Source organism: Rutidosis leptorrhynchoides, chromosome 1 (genome assembly GCF_046630445.1).
Source record: "Rutidosis leptorrhynchoides isolate AG116_Rl617_1_P2 chromosome 1, CSIRO_AGI_Rlap_v1, whole genome shotgun sequence".
Classification (NCBI taxonomy): Eukaryota; Viridiplantae; Streptophyta; class Magnoliopsida; order Asterales; family Asteraceae; genus Rutidosis; species Rutidosis leptorrhynchoides.
Genome location: NC_092333.1, coordinates 464,381,941 through 464,399,172, shown reverse-complemented (window position 1 = coordinate 464,399,172; position 17,232 = coordinate 464,381,941).

The window sequence follows — 17,232 nt, the reverse complement described above, 5'->3', positions numbered from 1 at the left end:
GTAAAAGTGGGACTATGATCTCACCTTGAGTGCAAGAGTTAAATACGTACTTCAACAAGTAAACGCGTGCAAAGACAAAGCTAGTCTTGACCTAAACATATAGGTTGTATCAATAACGGTAAACACAAACGGTCAAAGATGTTCAATTAGTCCTATGGCTCGTTACGACTCGATTATATAGCATGTGAATCAAATTGTCAAGTTTCATGCAAGATACAAGTAAAGAATCATGTTAGAAAGATTGCATAATCATTTGGTTAAGTTTGACAAAAAGTCAAACTTGGGTCGAGTCAAAGTCAACGAAAAAGTCAACATGTTCGGGTCGGGTCTCGAACTATTTTTCTATGCTAGTTATTCATATATAAGCATGTTAGAACAAGTTGCATGTGAATTGGAGGTCCGTAGCATGCCAAACATTTTTAGTAAAATGGACAACTGAAACAGAAATCTGGACCCACCTTAGGTCGCGCCGCGACCAGGACTGCCGCGCCGCGGCATTGGTCGTGTGCTGGTTCCTGGTCTGTTTCACTTGTTCAAGACTAAATCAATTTTCAAACAAACGCAAAACGCAAACCGTAAACACTTAGAATTCGTATCTTATATCATTGTAAAGCTCTTTTGGCAAGGAACACAACTAAACATGTGTCATCAAACAAAAACATCATTTACAATAATCAAATTCTCGTCATGTGATCACTAAACGCTTATTTTCAAGGTTTCAAGTTCCTCAAATGCATTTTGAGTTTCGGGAATCCAATTCGCACATATGATATGCCGTTTTGAAGGTAATTGAACATACAATATAATTAAACATTTACAATTTGCATATCATGGCATTCAAGCATCAAAAGTTCATTTTAGAGTTCATCAAAGCCTAGCCAAGAATTCACAAAATCAATAATCATGTTTTTGAAGGTTTACAAATCAACCTACACATCAAAATGAAGCTAGTGATACTAGTAACACAATTAAAACATGAACTTTAACAATTTAACAACATATGAGCATCCAAAACACAAGATTAAGCAAGCACTTTTCATATTCAAGCTAGTTACACCAAAAACAACAAATCGAGCATACAAATTACATACACGACATCACAATGAACCATAGACACTAATTAACACACTTTTAAGTCAAGAACACGAATTTAAAGAAAATCTAGTGTTTTAGAAATGTTACCCAAATGAGATGAAATCGGTATCAAATTGAAGAGGATGAAGAGAGGATTCCAAATATGTATTTTGTTTTGATGGAAGCTTGCTTGAACGAATTTGGATGATGATTTCTTGAAATGGAGTTTGAGAGAATTTAGTGAAAGTATTAGAGAAATGGGAAATGAAATGAAAAAGATGAGTGGATGGGAGAAGGTGTTGACCATTCGACCTAGTCAAATGTTTGGCACCTTGGCGAAACTAGTCCCTCAAGTTTCATTCGGGTGCGTGAATTAACCAAATGAATTATTTTAAATTACACGAGAGTACGGGAGACGTTATAATCCAATAACGAAAATATTTTAAGAATGTAGCTAATGGAGGACACGAATCGAGATACTGAGGATATAAAAAAAAAAGACGGCGTTAAAAATAATTTAACGGAAAAACGCGGGATGTTACATTATCCACACCTCAAAAGAAATTTCGTCTCGAAATTTAGTTGGAAGTAATAATCGATGTCTGCTTACTCGAGACCTAGTGTTGTACTCTACGAATGAGTGAAGGTACTTTCTTGGATATTACACGAATCTGGGTAGTCGGGGTGTTACGTAGTATTAAGGCTTGGTTTTACGATCCGTAATTTCAACCAGTTTTCCCATGAAGGGGAGTTTGTCATCAATAGTTGGTGCATCTAGAAGGATTGCACGTTTCTGTTCCGCAGGACACGTTTCTAAGTTTGTTACACGAAAAGTATGGTAAACGGAAACTTAATTAAGTCTGGAGTTCTAAACGGTAGGAGCGGTTCCAATACGCCCCAAGGTTTCAAAAGGATTAATATATCGCGGGTTTAACTTTCCCTGATTCCCGAAACGGATTACACCTTCCCAAGGTGCGGGTTCTCAATATTACACGGTTGCTAACTTGGGATTCGGGAGGTTTACGTCGAATATCGGTATAGCCCTTTTGGCGGCTACGGGTCGTCTTGATCCCTTCTCGGACTTGGATGATCTTAAATGTTGTTTCTTGAATGAGTTAAGATTCGGTGTTTGTTTGCCACATGCGTTGGTCCAACGAATAGGGGTATGAAATTTGCGGTCATATAGGGTTTCGGAAGTGCGGCGTTAGCACATGAGTGATATTACCATAGTGGGAGGATTCAACTAAAAGCGACCATACGAGTTTGAAACATGTCTTTCCAAGATGTAAATCGTTCGTTTGCTTGGTTCGTCGGTTTGTGGAAGATACGCGGTACTCACGTCTAAGTGGGTTCCTAAGGTATCTTGCAAAACTAGAAGCGATATGAGTATTTTGATCCGAGATAATTGGCAATGGTACACTGTGTTAGAATAGGATTTCTTAAGATGTGTTTGAACAAGTTAGTTAGAGTCCGAAAATGTTCGCTAGGACTATTCACCCTCGTGGCGAATACTAATGCAATATGAAGAGTTTCTCTATCCATTGAGAAATGTTACAAAAAGTTTCCTTATATGGAAGTGCGGGCGATAAAGATAGGAGTGAAATGATGTAACGACCCGGAAATTTCCGACCAAATTTAAACTCTAATCTCTATATGGTTCCGACACGATAAGCAAAAACCCTAAAGTTGACCCGCACTTTTTCGATCGTTCTATACTCATAAGATTAATATTTACATAAATTAAACCTTACCAACATGATAAGCAATCCAAATTGTTGAGACTTATGTTTTCGAAAAGAGTTTTACACAACGTTTGACCGTCTAGTTTGACCGATGATATCACGAACTATACAATATATGATAATTATACGTTTGTGTATATATATGTATATATACATATTTAACATGATCTAAGAATGTTTTAATATCTCATTTTGTATTAATAACAATAATTTATAAGTATATTTTGAAACTACTAACTTAAGTTTTCAAAACGATAACCATACGTAACGTTATTTGACTTAAATACTTATGACCTATAATGTTTATACATATATCGTATAAGTAATGTATTTAATCACTTTTAAAGACTTAAATACATAAAACAATATAAGTATATTTACAAAAGATAGCTATATTAGAATCCTCGTTCCGTTTTCTCAAAGATTTCTATACGTATACCTAGGGTATATGTACCCGTATCATACGCAGCTTCTAGATGTATTTACTATTGGTATATACCAATAAAAATCTGCTCCTTAGCAGCCTTAAATGATTAAGAAACATGTGGGACCAACCATTTGTCAAGTAGCATGAATTATTTAGCAAGAAAACAAAGTTAGGTATTTTTTTTTTCCTTTATAACCTAAAAACGTTTTTATGCATGCACACCATTTCTTCACCCCATTTTCTCATACTTACACTTCCATTTCTCTCTCAAAATACTCTTAACTTTATACTTGATCATCTCCAAGCATTTTCCCCATCATTTAGCTTCAAAAACCTTACTTAAACACCATAAGAAAACCATACAAAAACACTTCAAGAAATCCTTCCAAGAACACAAACTTACTTCCAATCTTTCATCCAATTCCATCACCCTTTTGGTTCTAGCTTTTTACTCCTCTTTTACAGCAACCTTGTCCAAGGAACTTGAGGTAGTATCTATGTTCATAACCTTATTCGATTCATATATATATATAGCTATCATATTTTGTGGTATACAATTTTAACAACAAGAACATAGTTTGAAAGTTTTCAAACTTGTTTGCAAACTAAATAGATCCTTCTAACTTAACTTTTAAAATACTTCAAGACCTGTAATATAACTTAAATATATGCTAACTTAACAAGGTATAACTTGGTTTTTCAAAGAATATCTTAAAAACTGTTTTTACGACGTCGGAGTGCAACCGGGGACTGTTTTGGGTTGGATAATTAAAAACCATTTTAAACTTTGAATTGGAGGTTTATTTTCTGGAAAAATAATTTTTACTATGAATATGATAACACATAAAAATTTCATGATTTAATTCAAAGTATAAGTATTTTTAGAAAAATGGTCATTAAGTGTTATTTTTTTGTAACAAAAATGTTTAACTTCATAAGTTTCACTAAAGTTTCACCTATGCCGTGTGATTTTGAATACAAACCAAGGTATTTTCAGTTCATAGTCTTAAAGAGGGACTCGATCCAAGGAGATGGCAAGTTGAATCAACGAAAACGGATTTGTAACGAAGAAACTATGACCGAAACAAAATTGGTTATCCTAGACTTGTTTAACTTCGGGATTAATTGGGAAAAATTAAATAAATCACATATTTCTAAGATAACATGATATTTTATATATATGTACTTATAATTCAATTTTATATGGTTCAGGATCACCCGTAAACAACACTAGAAGATTAATCATAAGATCCCATGTTTGTACGCAACACGTCATTTGACAACACCGGTACTTTATGTACGCAACACGTCATTTGACAACACCGGTACCGTGGGTCAAGATTAATCTCGACCAATACATATACGATGGGGTTTTATTTATTTCGTTGGGGGTTTTATTTATTTCATTGCGGGTATATTAAACATCTAAAAATGAACCATTAAAATTGAATTACTAACAACGAGCTGCTAACTACGGACTAAGGAATTATTCAAAGTATTAAAAGTATAACAAGTATATATATGTGACGTTTGTTTAAAAAGAAAAGGTATTGATATATTATATATGGATAGGTTCGTGATATCAACCGGAGACCAAGTCAAATTATATATATCTTCAAGACGAAAGTGAGTATATAGTCCCACTTTTAAACTCTAAATATTTCGGGATGAGAATACATGTATTTTATGTTTTACGTTATGGACACAAGTAACTGAAAAATATATTCTACGTTGAGTTGTACCACTGGCATACTTCCCTGTAGCTTGGTAACTAATATTTACAGCGGTATTGTAAACGCGAATCCTGTTGATAGATCTATCGGGCCTGACAACCCCAACCGGACTGGACGACCAGTATTCAACGGTTGCACAGTACTTCGTTTCGTGACTACACTTGGTACAGTGTAGTAAGATTTCATATTAAAGGGAATATGCGACGTGATTAATTGTTAAGTATGGTTACCAAGTGCTCAACCACTTAGAATATTTTTATTAAAATGTTTATATATGAAATCTTGTGGTCTATATTTATATCGCTGTCGACATTAAACCTATATCTCACCAACTTTATGTTGACATTTTAAAGCATGTTATTCTCAGGTATGAATTAAGTCTTCCGCTGTGCATTATCTCGTACTAAGGATACTATAAGGACTTATATCATAAGGCGTTGCATTCGAGTCATTGAAGTTCATAGAGACTATTATTAAGTAAATGGCGGTTTAGGTCATTTGAATATTATGAAATGTCAGGCGAATATGTCAATTATGGATGTAACTATAGATTGCCTTTTAAGAATAAATGCAACGTTTGTAAGATGTATCATATAGAGGGCAAGTACCTCGCAATGTTATCAACTATTGTAATTCGTTTGTAATCAATATGGACAACGTCCGGATGATTAGTTTCGGATCCTTTCAGTTGGTATCAGAGCGTTGGTCTTAGCGAACCAGGCCTTGCATTAGTGTGTCTAACTAGTAGTTGTTAGGATACATTAAGTGAGTCTGGACTTTGACCGTGTCTGCCTGTCAAAAGTTTTGCTTATCAATCCTAGTCGGAAATCATCTGCTTATCATCCTTAGGGAACTGCCTGCTTATCATTCTTAAGTCTAGACACGTCTTACTGCATTTAGTGCATCGATAATGTATAGACAAAATTCATATCCTAGCGTATCTGTTACTATAGACATTGCCTGACGTATTTCAAAGATTCTCCGTAATTCATGGGATTTTGATATTATATATACATATGTAAATTATGTATTGAAGAGTACCTAACCCAACTCCTATAATCTATTCCAAACCAAAAATTCATTTCTCCGACCATACAAGATGGATTCTTCATCCAGCTCAAATTCCTCCGACTTGGATAGCTTCGCCGATATGGATTTCCATTCGAGCTCCGAGAACAGCGTTACCGGAATGGATCAACCAATTTCCCATCATCTATTCTGGATGAATTGGGGATGGGTTCGTAATATACTAAATTTCTGGAGGCAAGAAGAAGGTGATCCATTCCATCCACCAAATTGTCCTCTTAACGATGAACCTGAAGCACTTACCGGCGAACCTATTCGAAACACCATTTTCTCGCTCATTTCTAGAGTATCTCGTCATGATTACATACTATCCCATATTTCAAATCTTGTTCATTCGCTCGTTCCAACCGTCAATCATCCCGGTATAATAGAAGAAGTCAACGAACTCCGTGCTCGGGTAGTGGTTTTGGAGAATATGGTGCGAAGGTTACAAACACCAACAGCAGCACCAGCAGCATAATCCGTACTACCATCGTCAACGCCGACAGTACCTTTATCACCCCAAACACAACCGCGCCTTAAATCTCAACATCACAATCTGTATCTCGAATATCAACATCACACGACTCAATATCTGTACTTCGAGTATGATCTTCGTTCTATATATCGTTCTACATCGATTATCTTCGCTTTACGTATCGTATGACGATTATGTAATTTCTAAAGTCTTAGAGATTATGTAATCTAGAATTAACGATAAATCAAATGAGTTTAATATCTTATTGACTCATTAAATCTATGATTATCTCTGAAGAAAATATATATGCAAGTATATTTTCATAAAGATAGTAATTAAAAATTCGTTCGTACAAACTATTAATGATGAAAATATTTTAACGGGTGGGTAGTACCCGAGGAATATTTAGAATTCACATTAATAAGTTATATTGTACATTCTTGAATCTGATTCAACGGTTATCTATTATCTTACTTACAACCACCGATATTCGTATCCGCTCACCCCAGAATAACCATTTTCAATCAAATTTCATATTCGGATTTTGACCTACCAGAATCCAACAAGTGGCATAAAGAAGAAAACATTGGACAAAATAAAAAAAAAATTGTTAGAAACACACGATTTAACTAATTAAAAATCTATTAAGGATTCCACGCTAACTGTTCCGGCTAACTCTGGACAATTAAAATGAATTAAAATGTTGATTGTAACATATGAAGCTAAACAATTCTTCAAGCTTGCCACTTGATTTTATCTTAAACCTCATTCAAATCCTTTCATGATTCCTGAAAACACCTCGATCGAGAAGTTGAACCCGCCGCACCTCGCCTACGGAATGAAGATTTATACATACAGTTATACACCTGAAGAACTCTCGAACCCAAATTCATAATTTAACACATAACGTATTGAATCCTTTGCCATTTATTAGCAAGAACAACCCTACAATTCCTTTTCAAGAAGCTAATTTTGTCACAGCTCCACTTCGACTTTTCAGTGAGATTATTTCTATATATAATCATGATATTTATACCTTGTCCTTTCGCCGTCATTACCGGAAAACCTTTTATATCCCTCGACAACATCAACAGGTGCACAAGCAGATCGTTATCCTTTTGGCGAAATCAACAATCATTATTTTGAAAATCTCGCGGAACTTCTTCCATCATATCTATAATGTCTATCCCTAAGAATTTCATAATCTGAACGTGAAGTTTCTGAAAAACACCCAGGACTATGAAATAGTTCTTGAAATGCTAACGAAGCAGCAAAAACTGTAAACGACTTTAACGGTCAAAAGTTTGATGACAAAGAATAGTAAGGTGGTAAAGCTGAAAAAAAAGTTTGGAACTAGAAAACGGATGAAGCAAAGTATGAAAGAGGCTGTGGATAAATCACAGGGACTGAACCTGCTCTCAAAGAATACAAACGATTCCGTACCTCCTGAAACCGTCAGTAAGAACCCTACTCTTTATTCAAAACCTTGCCCGGATGATATTTTTCATCATCATCTTATCTTAGATATTATAAGATATCTTCATATCATTCGTTATACATATTTTTCATATTTCTGGAGATATTTTTACAACTATTCCTATCTGCGATCATTTATCTCTCCGTAACATCTGCGTTACAATATAAAAGAAACTGTGTTAATTTCTAAATTCTGAAACCTCCGAGATTAAAATATAAATGATTTGAAGTAGTGTTGGGAACTGATGCATGAATTAGTATAATATAATGAAACTTGATCAACTTTATTATATTACAGTAAGTCATGTTAAGTTTCTAATGGATGTGATGATTCACAGTACCGTCATCATGTGCCATGTTACACGGCTCTTACATTCTATCAAGTCTCCAAACATATTAGAACGTATCACCTTGATAGTTCTATTTTTCCGGAATATTCGAGTAATTTAACGAATCAAGATCGTGTCATTACAATTTCATTCTAAAACCAATAGCTAGGTTCATTCCAAATTTCCTACCTACGAATTTCGAACCATTGTTCGCTTGGCTCGAGGACGGGAAGAAGAAACGAAGGGACAAAACCTCAGAATAGAAATAGGAACATAAACCACAGCAAATAAGAGAGAGCATTAACTGTGGATGACAATGATTTTAAGGGACGGGAGTAGGAACATCGAAATATAAGGGAAGGTATAAAACCTAACAACAACCCCGAAACTACAAACCGTGCATATCAATACGTATTGCAACGTAAAGGCACGGGAGAATTAAAAACATTATAATTCCAAGAAAAGGATAAAAGAGAATAGATTCTTCTGGTGATAGATGAAAAAGAAGAATGAAAGATATGAAAGTTAGAAATATAACAAGGATTAGAATGGGATGGAGCATATTAGCGAATGTCTTAAAGTAGGAACTAAAGAGAAAGAATAGAAGATGTGGGAAGAAAGAAAGGGAAGGAGGTAAATTTATAGTGAAATATTCGACAAAGAAATCAAAACAGATTGCCGCGTTAAATCAAAGAAGATCCTGATCGCCGCAAAACTAAATCTTATTACATAAGATTTTCTTTAAAACCCTTAAATCCCGAAAATCGATCATAATCACGTCATCGGTTACAACAATTCTATATTTACTCATTTCACTCTTTTGTGATAGCTTCGCTCGTGCGTCTCACATAACCGAATCGTTTTATCTAAATCTTTCAATAATGATAAAATTTAATTATTACCTCATATTCGTCATGAAAACATTCGTATTGTTATTTATGACAACCTCTACCAAATTTCGAGGACGAAATTTCTTTAACGGGTGGGTACTGTAACGACCCGGAAATTTCCGACCAAATTTAAACTCTAATCTCTATATGGTTCCGACACGATAAGCAAAAACCCTAAAGTTGACCCGCACTTTTTCGATCGTTCTATACTCATAAGATTAATATTTACATAAATTAAACCTTACCAACATGATAAGCAATCCAAATTGTTGAGACTTATGTTTTCGAAAAGAGTTTTACACAACGTTTGACCGTCTAGTTTGACCGATGATATCACGAACTATACAATATATGATAATTATACGTTTGTGTATATATATGTATATATACATATTTAACATGATCTAAGAATGTTTTAATATCTCATTTTGTATTAATAACAATAAGTTATAAGTATATTTTGAAACTACTAACTTAAGTTTTCAAAACGATAACCATACGTAACGTTATTTGACTTAAATACTTATGACCTATAATGTTTATACATATATCGTATAAGTAATGTATTTAATCACTTTTAAAGACTTAAATACATAAAACAATATAAGTATATTTACAAAAGATAGCTATATTTGAATCCTCGTTCCGTTTTCTCAAAGATTTCTATACGTATACCTAGGGTATATGTACCCGTATCATATGCAGCTTCTAGATGTATTTACTATTGGTATATACCAATAAAAATCTGCTCCTTAGCAGCCTTAAATGATTAAGAAACATGTGGAACCAACCATTTGTCAAGTAGCATGAATTATTTAGCAAGAAAACAAAGTTAGGTATTTTTTTTTTCCTTTATAACCTAAAAACGTTTTTATGCATGCACACCATTTCTTCACCCCATTTTCTCATACTTACACTTCCATTTCTCTCTCAAAATACTCTTAACTTCATACTTGATCATCTCCAAGCATTTTCCCCATCATTTAGCTTCAAAAACCTTACTTAAACACCATAAGAAAACCATACAAAAACACTTCAAGAAATCCTTCCAAGAACACAAACTTACTTCCAATCTTTCATCCAATTCCATCACCCTTTTGGTTCTAGCTTTTTACTCCTCTTTTACAGCAACCTTGTCCAAGGAACTTGAGGTAGTATCTATGTTCATAACCTTATTCGATTCATATATATATATAGCTATCATATTTTGTGGTATACAATTTTAACAACAAGAACATAGTTTGAAAGTTTTCAAACTTGTTTGCAAACTAAATAGATCCTTCTAACTTAACTTTTAAAATACTTCAAGACCTGTAATATAACTTAAATATATGCTAACTTAACAAGGTATAACTTAGTTTTTCAAAGAATATCTTAAAAACTGTTTTTACGACGTCGGAGTGCAACCGGGGACTGTTTTGGGTTGGATAATTAAAAACCATTTTAAACTTTGAATTGGAGGTTTATTTTCTGGAAAAATAATTTTTACTATGAATATGATAACACATAAAAATTTCATGATTTAATTCAAAGTATAAGTATTTTTAGAAAAATGGTCATTAAGTGTTATTTTTTTGTAACAAAAATGTTTAACTTCATAAGTTTCACTAAAGTTTCACCTATGCCGTGTGATTTTGAATACAAAACAAGGTATTTTCAGTTCATAGTCTTAAAGAGGGACTCGATCCAAGGAGATGGCAAGTTGAATCAACGAAAACGGATTTGTAACGAAGAAACTATGACCGAAACAAAATTGGTTATCCTAGACTTGTTTAACTTCGGGATTAATTGGGAAAAATTAAATAAATCACATATTTCTAAGATAACATGATATTTTATATATATGTACTTATAATTCAATTTTATATGGTTCAGGATCACCCGTAAACAACACTAGAAGATTAATCATAAGATCCCATGTTTGTACGCAACACGTCATTTGACAACACCAGTACTTTATGTACGCAACACGTCATTTGACAACACCGGTACCGTGGGTCAAGATTAATCTCGACCAATACATATACGATGGGGTTTTATTTATTTCGTTGGGGGTTTTATTTATTTCATTGCGGGTATATTAAACATCTAAAAATGAACCATTAAAATTGAATTACTAACAACGAGCTGCTAACTACGGACTAAGGAATTATTCAAAGTATTAAAAGTATAACAAGTATATATATGTGACGTTTGTTTAAAAAGAAAAGGTATTGATATATTATATATGGATAGGTTCGTGATATCAACCGGAGACCAAGTCAAATTATATATATCTTCAAGACGAAAGTGAGTATATAGTCCCACTTTTAAACTCTAAATATTTCGGGATGAGAATACATGTATTTTATGTTTTACGTTATGGACACAAGTAACTGAAAAATATATTCTACGTTGAGTTGTACCACTGGCATACTTCCCTGTAGCTTGGTAACTAATATTTACAGCGGTATTGTAAACGCGAATCCTGTTGATAGATCTATCGGGCCTGACAACCCCAACCGGACTGGACGACCAGTATTCAACGGTTGCACAGTACTTCGTTTCGTGACTACACTTGGTACAGTGTAGTAAGATTTCATATTAAAGGGAATATGTGACGTGATTAATTGTTAAGTATGGTTACCAAGTGCTCAACCACTTAGAATATTTTTATTAAAATGTTTATATATGAAATCTTGTGGTCTATATTTATATCGCTGTCGACATTAAACCTATATCTCACCAACTTTATGTTGACATTTTAAAGCATGTTATTCTCAGGTATGAATTAAGTCTTCCGCTGTGCATTATCTCGTACTAAGGATACTACTTGAGGCCATTAAGGACTTATATCATAAGGCGTTGCATTCGAGTCATTGAAGTTCATAGAGACTATTATTAAGTAAATGGCGGTTTAGGTCATTTGAATATTATGAAATGTCAAGCGAATATGTCAATTATGGATGTAACTATAGATTGCCTTTTAAGAATAAATGCAACGTTTGTAAGATGTATCATATAGAGGGCAAGTACCTCGCAATGTTATCAACTATTGTAATTCGTTTGTAATCAATATGGACAACGTCCGGATGATTAGTTTCGGATCCTTTCAAATGAGAACTTAGAGTAGACTGAGTTTACACCTCGAGGTTGCCATATCGTGCATCTAATTGTCAAAAGTTGAAGTTTGAAAGAGAAACGAGATAGTACACGTAGTTGTATAGTCCGGGGTTGAATAGTAGTTGGCCGAATATCAGAAACACAAGGACGTTAAGTCAAAGAAGAGTGAAGTATCCTTGGATTGTGGGTTATCTTAAGTTCCAGTAACATCAGACAGTAACGGTGAAATAACAGAGGTATGTAGTGTGGTACGTGATGACGAGAAAATTGATCGGATCCACAATTAAGTATTCGAATTCTTCGTGCAAAATAACAAATTTCAGTTACATTGATTTTTGAGTTGAGAGAGTATGCCTTTCGGCGTTCAAGTAGAAATATTTCCATATTTGGGTTCCATCTAGTGCTATAAGAATTTAGCTAGTAATGTTGGTGTGAAAAATCACGCTCAAGGTTCGGCCACGGAGGGGTTTAAATTTTCCCTCAGTGAGTTAACGAGGTTAAAAGTCGTGTGACACGAGAAAAGTCAGAAATGAATCTTCGGTAATAACCGGCGAGATCTAAGATTTTATGAATACAAGTCGGAGTTGGGAGAGTTTCCTGATTACGTGAGGCTTGATTTCGAGATTGATTGTAATGCCTTGACCATTATCATCATGGTCTAGAAAATTGGACTTCGTTTAACTAAAATTCTCACTTGGAAAATTCCGCATAAAGTTGCTCTTTTCTCAACAGTTCGAGCGTAAGGCGGTGATGCTGTTCGTTTTCTTTCTTTACTTGAATAGGTTAAAATATCATCTATAAATACGATAACGGATTTGTCTATATAAATTTGCATACGCGGTTCAGGAGGTTTATGGCTACGGATGGAGCCCTGGATGAATAGAATGGTACCAAGAGGGTTTTACAACTAACGTAATGAGTGCGGAAAATGGCTTAGGAGACATCGTCTCCCTTAACCCCCAATTGATGATAACCGGAACGGAGGTCGATTTGGAATACACGGGATCCACGCAAATAATCATGAGGCCATGGATACGAGGAAGAGGGTATCGGTTTCCAACCGAAAATTACTTAGTTCACAATAATCTATACATAATTGTAGGGAAATAATTTCTCCTTAACGAATAGGTTTTTGAGCTCCTTAGTTCTATAGGTGTCAAGTCAAAATTCTTAACGTATATCCTCCGATAAAATTTATAGGCACACAATATCTTTCCGTTGGTCACTTAAATTGCCTAAGTAGTGTCTAGGGGAAAAGGTGGAGTGCAAAGAGCACTAGTCAAAGCCTTGGTTATAAAACGTCTAGCGCTAGCTGAATCAAATATGTATGAAATATGCGGTTTGTTGTGAAGAAACGTACCCGTGACTAGTCCATCGTCGTCTCGGCCATCCTAGGTGTCGATGTTGAAAGTTCAACGGCATGCGTTGGGGTTGATTTTCTTATTTGGGCACGCATTCCTATAATGACCCGGTTGGCCACATTCGAAATAAACAAACGCTTTTGGCGCTTTGGGCGTCTTTTGAGCGACGATAACGGTACTCTTACAAACATGGGCCACATGGCCACTTCTTTGACACTTGATGCAAAATGGTTTGCCACATTCACCAAAATGATGTTTGCGACACTTGTTACAATAAGGTAGGTTTCCGGCATACCCTTTCTTGCCGCCGGGGGTGAAAGGCTTCTTGGAGAGGTTGTTGTGGTTGTGGTTGCTTGATTGAGAGGCTTCCCATGTTCTTTTATTGCCGCTCGATTGGTTCTCGACCATTGGTGCCGGCGCTTCCATTTCATTCACCGTTTCTAAGGTTTGGCAGGCCATTGTTAAAGCCTCTTGTAGGTTAGTGGGTTGGAATGTCATTACCTCGTGTTGAATGCTCTTAGGGAGGCTCTCCATGTAAAGTTCGACTCTTAGGGATTCGGGAGTCATGAGATTTGGACACATTGAGACTAGTTCGGTAAACCGTTGATTATAAGCTTCGAGGTCATTCCCGACCGTTTTTAAATTCCTTAGACCCTGTTCGAGCCTTCGAGTCTCGTCGCGCAGAAAATATTCGGTGATCATTCTTTCTCTTAATTCGGTCCAAGAGAGTGTGTGGGCTTCATCGATACCCACTGATTGTACATACGTGTTCCACCATGAGAGAGCGATACCGGTAAGAGTGAGGGTGGAAAACTTGACCTTATCTCGGTCTCGACAACCGCTTGTGTTAAAAACGGCCTCCATTTGTTCAAACCATCGGGTGAGAGTAACCGGTCCTCCGGTTCCATCGAAAGTGGGAGGGTTGTACTTCATGAAGTTCTTGTAGGAGCAACCTTCGCTTGAATTACCTGCTCCATGATTGTTGTTTTTAGAAAAGTGATCATCCACAGCCGTACCCACGGCGGTGGTTATCATTCGTTGAAGAGTTTGTTCCAGAGTTTCGAGAGGAGTGTTGTGTTGGCCTTGGTGAGTCATTGTTCCTTCATGACACAAGAATATCGTTGATTAGTATTCTCAACAATACTAACCGTGATATGGAAATAAGGATGGAGAGAAAATTTTTCCTTGACTCGCCTTAAATTCTTTATGTCATAATGTCGGAACGTCCATGTGAATCACCGTAATATAATCCCGGAAATTATATTACCCTGATTCACATGTGCATTTAACATTACCTCATAAAGTCAAGGTGGCACGCCAACAAAATTTATCAACGTAAGATCAAGATCGAATATGAGTTAGATATGATAGAAAAAGTTCGAGTATAATGCACAAATAGTCAAGTAATTCCTACTTCAGTCTATATGCCGGTTGTAGTCTAGATTCACCTATGTATCCTATGACTCGGGGTGGACACAAATGAACTCTAAATCCCTACAACCAATGCTCTGATACCACTTGTAGCGACCCCGACAAATCGTCAAGTGACGGCGTCATCTACGTAGGTCCCATTACATGGTCATAAGTCTTTAAGACAACGTTTGACCAAAATATGTCGCCTTCATTTCTAAAGTAAAGATTATTCCAAGGTTTACAAGAATTATTCATCCAAAAGTTAAGTTACAAAGTTATTAGTACAAATGAAATCTAGGCGACACGGTTTAAATTAAAGTCAAAAGACGCTCCATGAAATGCATGTACACTCGACATCCAATGCAAGTATCAAATAATGAGCGGAAGCATGTTTCACATATCGTGCAAGACCTGAGAAAAACATAGAAATCTGTCAACGAAAACGTTGGTGAAATCATAGGTTTAAGTAAGTAATTGAGTAAAAGTAAAGTGAGTCGAACCACAAGATTTGTAAAGTTGAATATAATAGTGATACATTCTAAAAGTTAATATTCACGAGCACCCAATTATCAAAGCTTAACATTCCGTCCGTCGATACCCCATTCATAGTGCTAGAACAACACTGTTTCTCGAAAATATATTTCTTTAGTGGACGGTAGCGAACTGTCCGAGATGAGGGTTTGTCAAACCCATATGGCCATACAACATAAGTTCACGCCTACACTTACACACTGCAAATGTAACTAATGATAATTGAATTGAGGGTTTTTGTTCTAAACTCGTATGTAGAATGTTTTTTTTCCTGTTCTTGTGTTCACTTAGTTTAAAATAATCGTTTATGTTTTCTCATCCCAAATATAAGTTCAAAAAGAGTAAAAGTGGGACTATGATCTCACCTTGAGTGCAAGAGTTAAATAAGTACTTTAACAAGTAAACGTGTGCAAAGACAAAGCTAGTCTTGACCTAAACATATAGGTTGTATCAATAACGGTAAACACAAACGGTCAAAGATGTTCAATTAGTCCTATGGCTCGTTACGACTCGATTATATAGCATGTGAATCAAATTGTCAAGTTTCATGCAAGATACAAGTAAAGAATCATGTTAGAAAGATTGCATAATCATTTGGTTAAGTTTGACAAAAAGTCAAACTTGGGTCGAGTCAAAGTCAACAAAAAAGTCAACATGTTCGGGTCGGGTCTCGAACTATTTTTCTATGCTAGTTATTCATATATAAGCATGTTAGAACAAGTTGCATGTGAATTGGAGGTCCGTAGCATGCCAAACATTTTTAGTAAAATGGACAAGTGAAATAGAAATCTGGACCCGCCTTAGGTCGCGCCGCGACCAGGACTGCCGCGCCGTTGCATTGGTCGTGTGCTGGTTCCTAGTCGTGTGCTGGTTCCTGGTCGTGTGCTGGTTCCTGGCATTCAAGCATCAAAAGTTCATTTTAGAGTTCATCAAACCCTAGCCAAGAATTCACAAAATCAATAATCATGTTTTTGAAGTTTTACAAATCAACCTACACATCAAAATGAAGCTAGTGATACTAGTAACACAATTAAAACATGAACTTTAACAATTTAACAACATATGAGCATCTAAAACACAAGATTAAGCAAGCACTTTTCATATTCAAGCTAGTTACACCAAAAACAACAAATCGAGCATACAAATTACATACACGACATCACAATGAGCCATAGACACTAATTAACACACTTTTAAGTCAAGAACACGAATTTAAAGAAAATCTAGTGTTTTAGAAATGTTACCCAAATGAGATGAAATCGGTATCAAATTGAAGAGGATGAAGAGAGGATTCCAAATATGTATTTTGTTTTAATGGAAGCTTGCTTGAACGAATTTGGATGATGATTTCTTGAAATGGAGTTTGAGAGAATTTAGTGAAAGTATTAGAGAAATGGGAAATGAAATGAAAAAGATGAGTGGATGGGAGAAGGTGTTGACCATTTGACCTAGTCAAATGTTTGGCACCTTGGCAAAACTAGTCCCTCAAGTTTCATTCGGGTGCGTGAATTAACCAAACGAATTATTTTAAATTACACGAGAGTACGGGAGACGTTATAATCCAATAACGAAAATATTTTAAGAATGTAGCTAATGGAGGATACGAATCGA